This window comes from Trichechus manatus, unplaced genomic scaffold (assembly GCF_000243295.1).
Source record: "Trichechus manatus latirostris isolate Lorelei unplaced genomic scaffold, TriManLat1.0 scaffold00044, whole genome shotgun sequence".
In the NCBI taxonomy this organism is placed as follows: Eukaryota; Metazoa; Chordata; class Mammalia; order Sirenia; family Trichechidae; genus Trichechus; species Trichechus manatus.
Genome location: NW_004443980.1, coordinates 12727293 through 12735678, shown reverse-complemented (window position 1 = coordinate 12735678; position 8386 = coordinate 12727293).

Sequence of the window (8386 nt, the reverse complement as noted above, 5' to 3'; positions counted from 1 at the left end):
GCTGTCTCTCTATGGATTCTTGCAGCCTGTTAAATTTGTCATTACGCTCTTCTCTAATCTTTTTAATCTCCTCTATTGCGTGTTCTATGTTTTGCTTAATTTCCTTCCTAATCTCTTGAAGAGTTCTGTATATTAATCTTTTATATTCTGCCTCTGGTAATTCCAAGAAATTTTCCTCCTCTGGAAAATTTCTAGATTCTTTATTTAGGGAGTTGCTGAAGTCATCATGGACTGCCTTTTTATGCGATTTGATATTGACTGTTGTCTCTGAGCTTCAATAAGTTATTATATTTATTTATTTTATGTTTGCTTACTGTGTCCTAGCTTCTTGTTTTGTTTTGATATGCTCATATAGGCTGCTCATGTGAGCTAGTTTGATTATTGGCAACTTTGAAGCTCTAATGTCCTGTCACCAGGTGGTTAGATCTGTTACTAGGTATCTGAGCTCAAGAGTCTCCCCACTCCTCCTGTATGGATTCAGCTCACATGCCTAGGTAGATAGCCACCAAGTGTGTGGTGTAGGCTCTCACTTATAGTCCTAGACAGGCATAGATGATTGAGGCATCTGGCTGCAGAAGGGGGACACACTCTGAGCAAGGCAAGGAGCTGATGGCCATCCCCGAGTGTCCAGAAGTAAGGTGTGTCCCTATTCCCTAGAGCGCGTAGGTGGGTGGGTTTTGCAGCTGGACTATTAGCACCCAATGCTGTTGGCTGTAAGGACTGGGGGGCACCTCTTATTCTTGGGCCCCTTTCACGGGTGGCTCCGTGGCATGGGTAGAGGCACCAGTCCTCAGGCCCCTGATGTGGGTAGGTGAAAACCCTGCTTCATGGGCAGAGCAGAGTCAAATGTCATGAACCTACCACTTCACCACTGAAAACAGTTGAAGTTAGACTTCAGGTATATACCCGGTAGTGCTGTGGTAACAAGGGCTTACGCTGTTGAAATGGGCTTACACAAGTCTATGCAGGGGGACAGGCACTCAAACTCCATGGATGCCTTATGCCTGTGTCTAGGCAAAGGAGCTGTGCCTACGCTGAGTTCCTGGCTTAGGGGAGCCAGCAGTTTATTTTTTCCCTTGTTTGTTAATTTGTTAACTCTCCAAGGCCAGGAGAATAGCTCAGGGTATGTGAGGGATCCTACTTCCGGCCCAGGGGACTCAACAATGGCTGAAGCCGGTCCAGGACCTAGTGCAGAGCAGGGAGTGGGGAGGTAAATGCAAGAGAATTTTTTCCCTGAGGGGGGGTGTTTTTGATCTGCGTGGTAGGCCAGACACAAATACTTATCTTTCCGTGATCGAGGGCTGCTTCTCACTGGTTCTACGTGGCCAAGTGGACTCTCAGCAGCTTGGTCTCTCCCTGTGCGGAATATGCCTCCCAAGCACAGATTCTTGCCTGCCTCGCCGCTCACCCCCAAGCTGATCAGGCCTGAAGAGCTCAGGCTCTCACCAGGTCAGGTATGGCACCTCGTTGCTGCTTCCAAACCATCTCTCCCTCCCCTTGCCACTCAGTCTGGCTCCTCAACTTTGCCTTTGATATTCAGGTCTCCCAGATTGTCATATATAATCAAATCACTTGTTTTTTGGGGTCTTTGTTGCAAGAGGGTCCCCCCGAAGCATCTGACTACCATTTGAAATGCTTTTGATAGTTATTATTTAACAAGTTAACAACTGCATACTCAATAATCTGGATCTACAAATGGTACTATTGCATATGTTAGGGAGAAAGTAACATTTTTACACATCAGGTAAGTGTTCTTTGCAGAAAAATTTACAGGTTAAAGAGAAATTTTACATTTATTATCTCATTTATCGTGCTAGAAACTGTGAAGAATAGAATGTTAGTTTCTCAATTTTAAAGATGAAACAAGTAGATCAGAATAATTTTGGAATTTACCCAAGGTAATAGGACAATATCTATATCTGCATCTGTATTAATATCTGTGTGTGTATATATACATGTATATATATACATTCAGTCTTCACTTTCAGCAAGCAAGTTTGTGTCATCTGCATATTGCAGGTTGTTAATGAGTCTTCCTCCAATCCTGATGCCCCATTCTTCTTCATATAGTCCAGCTTCTTGGATTACTTGCTCAGCATACAGGCTGAATGAGTATGGTGAGAGGATACAACCCTGATGTACACCTTTCCTGATTTTAAACCATGCAGTATCCCCGTGCTCTGTTCAAATGACTGCCTCTTGATCTATGTACAGGTTCCTCATGAGCACAATTAAGTGTTCTGGAATTCCCATTCTTCACAATGTTATCGTTACTTTGTTATGATCCACACAGTCGAATGCCTTTGCATAGTCAATAAAACACAGGTAAACATCTTTCTGGTATTCTCTTCTTTCAGCCAAGGACCACTGACATCAGCAATGTTATCCCTCATTCCATGTCGTCTTCTGAATCGGGCTTGAATTTCTGGCAGTTCCCTGTCGATGTACTGCTGCAATCAGTTTTGAATGTAAGTTTGTCATACTGTGGTGGCTTTCGTGTTGTTGTGATACTGAAAGTTTTGCCACCGGTATTTCAAATATCAGCAGGGTCACTCTTGGAGGACAAGTTTTAGCAGAGCTTCCAGACTAAGACACACTAGGAAGAAGGACCTGGCTGTCTACTTCTGAAAAAATTGGCCCATGAAAACCTTATGAATAGCATCAGAACATTGTCTGATATAGTGCTGCTAAATAAGCCCCTCAGGTTGGAAGGCACTCAAAATACGACTGGGGAAGAGCTGCCTTCTCAAAGTATAGTCGATCTTAATGACTTGGATGGAGTCAAGCTTTTGGGACCTTCATTTGCTGATGTGGCATGACTCAAAATGAGAAGGAACAGCTACAAACATTCATTAATAATCAGAACATAGAATGTACAAAGTATGAATCTAGGAGAATTGGAAGTCGTCAAAAATGAAATGGAATGCGTAAAGATTGATATCGTAGACGTTAGTGAGCTGAAATGGACTGGTCTTGGCCATTTTGAATCAGACAATCATATGGTCTACTATGCCAGGAATGACAAATTGAAGAGGAGTGACGTTGCATTCATCATCAAAAAGAACATTTCAAGATCAATCCTAAAGTACAATGCTGTCAGTGACAGGGTAATATCCATATGCTCACAAGGAAGACTAGTTAATATGACCATTATTCAAATTTACACACCAACCACTAATGCCAAAGATGAGGAAATTGAAGATTTTTACTAACTTCTGCATTCTGAAATTGATCAAACATCAAATCAATATGCATTGACTGGTGATTGGAATACAACAGTTGGAAATGAAGAAGAAGGATTGGTAGTTGGAAAATATGGCCTTGGTTATAGAAATGACATTGGAGATCACAAGATAGAATTTTGCAAGACCAACAACTTCTTCATTGCAAATACCTGTTTTTCAACATAAATGGTGACTATACATGTGGACCTCACCAGATGGAAAACACTGGAATCAAATCAACTACATCTGTGGAAAGAGACAGTGGAAGAGCTCAATAGATAGCGTAGTAGGCTGAATTCTAAAGATATCCTCCCCAAGATTCCTGTCTCTTGGTTGGTCAGTCAAACACTAATGTCGGTACTGCCGCGAAGGGTTTTTGCAGATGTAATTAAAGTTCTAATTCCGTTGACCTTAATCTAAGGGATTTATTCAGGTTAGCTTGGCCCAATCAGGTGAGTCCTTTAAAAGGAGAGGGTTTTCTCCAGCTGGGAGCAGAAGAGGAAGCCAGAGAGATTTGAAGCACAAGGATTTGACTAACCATTGCTGGCTTGAAGGAGAGGGCACGTGACTGGCAGAGAATGCAGGCAGCCTTTGGAAGCTCAGAGTAGCCTTCTGCTGGTAGCCAGGAAGAAGACAATGACCTCAGTCCTACACCCACAAGGAACTAAATTCTGCCTACAAGCTGAATAAGTTTGGAAGTGGATTTTTCCCCAGAGCCTCCAGATAAGAGCCCAGCCCCACCTATACCTTAATTTCAGCCTTGTCATACCCTGGGCATGGAACTCTGCTGAGTCCCTTGGAATTCTGACCTATAGAACTGTGAGCTAATAAATGGTGCCCTTTAAAGCACTAAGTTTGTGGTAATTTGTTATGGCAGCAAGAGAAAGCAAAATATGGGTGGACATTGATACAGTAAAACCTGTGAAAGCCAGAACCTGTGTAAGGCGGAAACTTGTCGGAGAAGGAACACTCAAATATTTTCCTCTAATAGAGAGCGACAGAAAAGTGGTAAGACTGCATCCTGTCAAAGGCGGAAAACTTATGAGACCAGGGAAAACAAGGCAGTCCTCTCAAGTTCCGGCTCTCACAGTTTTCACTATTCAATTTAAAACTATGAGTTCACACTAATTCTAATCTAACACCATAGAGTTTCTCTAGTCTTCCCTCTCTCATATCAGTACTTCCCTTCTCCAGAAATGAATAACCTTACTCCTATTATCCTCAATACATTTACTTTTTTGCTTAATCCCTTTAAATGTAATCAATCTGCTCACCATGTGGATCATTCCCTCAGCCCTGCTCCACAGCACACAGTGGCCAAACAGGTTGAATCCCCCCATCTTGATCCCGCCACACACAATAATCCTCTCTGGTTGAGATAACCCTCAAACCAGACCTTATTGCCCATGGTAGCAGCTGTGCCAGCTAAGTTACCCCTGGCTTCAGGCTCCCCGAAAGGATTTATATCTGTTTTTTGTTTTTGTTTTTTAAGCATCATTTTAGAGACTAATTCTTCTCTCTCATAAATGGTGGGTATGTACCACTTCCTACATTAACAGTTTTATTGCTGTATTCAATATGACAACGTTTTCCTGAGTACCACTGTGCACACCATTGTGTTAGAAGTTCCGACACCATTTTGGATGAGGGGTAAGATGCCTGCTTTCAAACCACCATTTTATGACGTACTGAGTATGAAAGGAGGAACCCGGGTGGCACAAGCGGTTTGTGATTGGCTGCTAACCTAAAGGTTGGCTGCTGGAACCTACCCAGTGACTCCCTGAAAAAAAGGCCTGGGGAACTGCTTCTGTAAAGGTTACAGCCAAGAAAAATCCTATGGAGCTGTTCTACTCTGTAACACGTGGGGTCGCCGTGAGTCTAGAGCCAACTGGACAGCAGTTAACAACAAGTATGGAAGAATTACAACCTAAATAGATAACCAAACTTTTATTTTACCTGGCACTCTTTTTTAGAATCTGACAGACTCATCCACTTTTGAGATTTTTTTACAAACAGCCCGTGTGTCTTTTATGAGCATATCCTCCACACATTTCTTTTCCTATTGGGATAGAGAGGGGAAAGCGAAGGGCTGGATTTGGGAAAATGCAAAACAGAATAAATTTTAATTATAAAAAACAGGTAATACACGGAACTTATTTTGCTATCTAACTAAAAAAGACCTCTCTCAACTATAAATTTGGCTGAGAGACAAGGACAAAATAATTATATATTCACCTCAGTCTTTCAGTAAAAGCCGAAAGAGCTTTCCATTTCAAATTTGTTTTGTTTTGTACCACATGTGGGTTAATTAGATAAAACCATGTCATGTGCCAGATTCAATCAGCCTGAAAATAATCAGAAAACGGGGTTTGGCATTGTTTATGCTGCTTTGGCTCCGATAGACAAAAGCACAAAATGTAAATTGGCTCTAGAATATAACATGTGTGTACTGTTGCCAGCTTCTTTTTCATGGGATTATCTCTAGCTGGCACCTGAGCAGCAGCTGCCGCTCTGGGTGACCATTAGACAAATCTACGTGATGTAGAGACCCATTTTCCACGATCAGACGGTGGACACTTCCATGAAGAGTGCTTATTTTTACTGCCTTTGACATAGGCCACAGCTAGCTTGCCAACCCTTGGCAGCGAGTCAGCTGAAAATACATGTGGAAGTTAAAACATGAAAACACATTTTTGTTTGGCTTAGCCTAGTGAATTCCTTTAGGTTCATCTTGTTTTTTAATCTCCTGCAAAGATTAGAAATAAAATCCTAAAACTCCACCTCAGTTGTATTTCCTCATTGCAGATAATTCAATGAAATATCACTAAAGGGGAAGAAGGTAAAGCTCTTCACTGTCCTCCTTGTTTAAGGTGGTATTATCAATTGAATTGTCTCCCCACAATGAAATGTGGAATTCCTAACCTCTGAATCTGTAAATAGGATCCTTTTTGAAAATAGGAGTTTTCTTTTGTTATGTTCACAAGGTCATACTCTGGTATGGTGGTAGAGTGAGCCCTGAACCTAATCACTTCTGAGTGGTGTCTTGTAAAATAAAAGCAGAATAGACACAGGCACACAAGGGGAAGGTAGGCGCCATGTGAGGATCTGTCTAGTCTCACCGGTGGACATCAGAACCTCAGAGGGAGGCTCACAGAAGACATCGGCATGGCTAAGACCCTGATTTGGACATTTAAATAAATTTCTGTTCTTTAAAGCCACTGACTTTGTGGTATTTTTTTTATTATGGCAGCACTAGGGAACTAAGACATATAGAGTCCCAAGGGATGAACATTTTAGCAAATAAGCAATCACAGAGAGAGAAATAGTCATTCTAAAAACCTTATCAATGACTGATGATAAAATCCAAATGAACTAGTTTTCCCTTCTCTTTGTGCTATGTAATTTAACATCAGTACATAAGGGAATAAGGTTACACATTGCTCTCCTTAGACTGTCTTTAAGAATATTAATATTCAAGACTGATGGGCACTACTGTTGCCAGGTGGAAACCTCAGGTTCTGTTTGGTGCGACTTGTCTCAGCCAATAAGTGAGAGACCGAAGTGGGAGAGTAGAAAAGTGCCTTTATTTTGTTGTGCAAGGAAGGGAGCAGTAGAAACTGCTGTATCCAAGACTGCTCAGCAAGGATGAGGGGGAAGGTTACTTTCAAGGGAGTTACAAGTAGGACGTTTGTTCATACAAGTTACATCAGCAACATTCTTAATCATACTACGCAGGTGCAATGGGGTTTACATATAACTTTATGCATCACATGTTCAGAAAATGGTGGTTAAACTCCACTGAGAGGTGGGGAAGTTACAATGTATGAGGTATTTAATGAGCTAAAAGGTTATCCTGAAAGTAAACATGACACCTAAACCAGTTTCCACCAAATCCCTCGAGTTTTTGGCAGCAGTTAAGGCGAGAGGAACCAGTATTTTAAATGAAAAGCTATGAGGTGTGTCAAGCAAAGGACCCAGGATTTTAATGCAAAGTTACGGGACCTGTCAAGCAAGCTGCTCAAGGCAGTGGATTTTCCAAAGCCTGGGGACCTCTGTCTTACTACTATGGAAGAAACTCCTCTTGCTCAGGTCACCAGTGATCACCCAGGTGCCAAATGCAATGGGCACATTTTAGTCCTTATCTTACCAGATTTATCTGTGAGCACCTGGCATCCCTCACTATTTCATTCTGTTTGAAACTTCCTTGGTTTCCATGGCTCCACTCCCTCCTGGTTCTATCTAGCTTCTTATTTGAAGTTTCCTTCTCATCCCTTCCACCCCTCACCCGCACTGTCCACAGGGTCTAATCCTCACTCTTTCTTACTCTATATATTTTTCCCAGCTCAGTAGTTGCCAATGGCAGAAATCTAAGAATCACCTTGGATTCTTCCTTTTCCTTAGCCCTCCTACCGGATCAATTCCAAGTCTTCTTGATGCTATCTCTTTACCATCTAGTTCACCCCTTGGATCAGTTAGAATACTTTAGTTGCAAGTACAGAAAACCCAACTAAATACTGGCTTAAAAATAAGGTGACTGGTTTCCTCAACAAGTCAATGGCATGAAAAAAGGCAGGGGAAGGGATTTTTTTTTTTAATTAAACGGGACTAATGAGACTTAACCATCAACAGCTATGTGTGGACTTTGTTTGGATTTTGATAAATAAACCATCTATTAAAAAGTTTTTTCCAAAAATCAGGGAAATTTGAGTATGAACTGAATATTAGATTACATAGACGTTATTGATAATTTTAGTTAGGTGTCACTATGGAGTGGATATGTTAGAAAATACCCATATTTAGCAAAGATGCATACATGCTGAAATATTTAGGGTGAAATGACATGATGTCTGGATTAGCTTTAAAATACTTTAATTAAAAAAGAGTAATAGATGAAGCAATTGGGCAGAATCCTGACAATTGTTTAATCTGGGTTTTTGGGATATGAGGGTTCCTTATACTATTTCTAATTTTTAAAATGCTTGCATTTTTAGATACAAAATTAAAGAAAAAATAAATAAAAGGACTTTTCACTCACATAACTAAAAAGTTCAGAGATGGAATAGACTTCAAGTGAAGCTTGACCTAGTGGTTAAACAGTATCATCAAGGATTCAGTTTTTTTGTTTTTGTTTTTTTTTTTAAATCTCTTTGGGGCTTTCAATG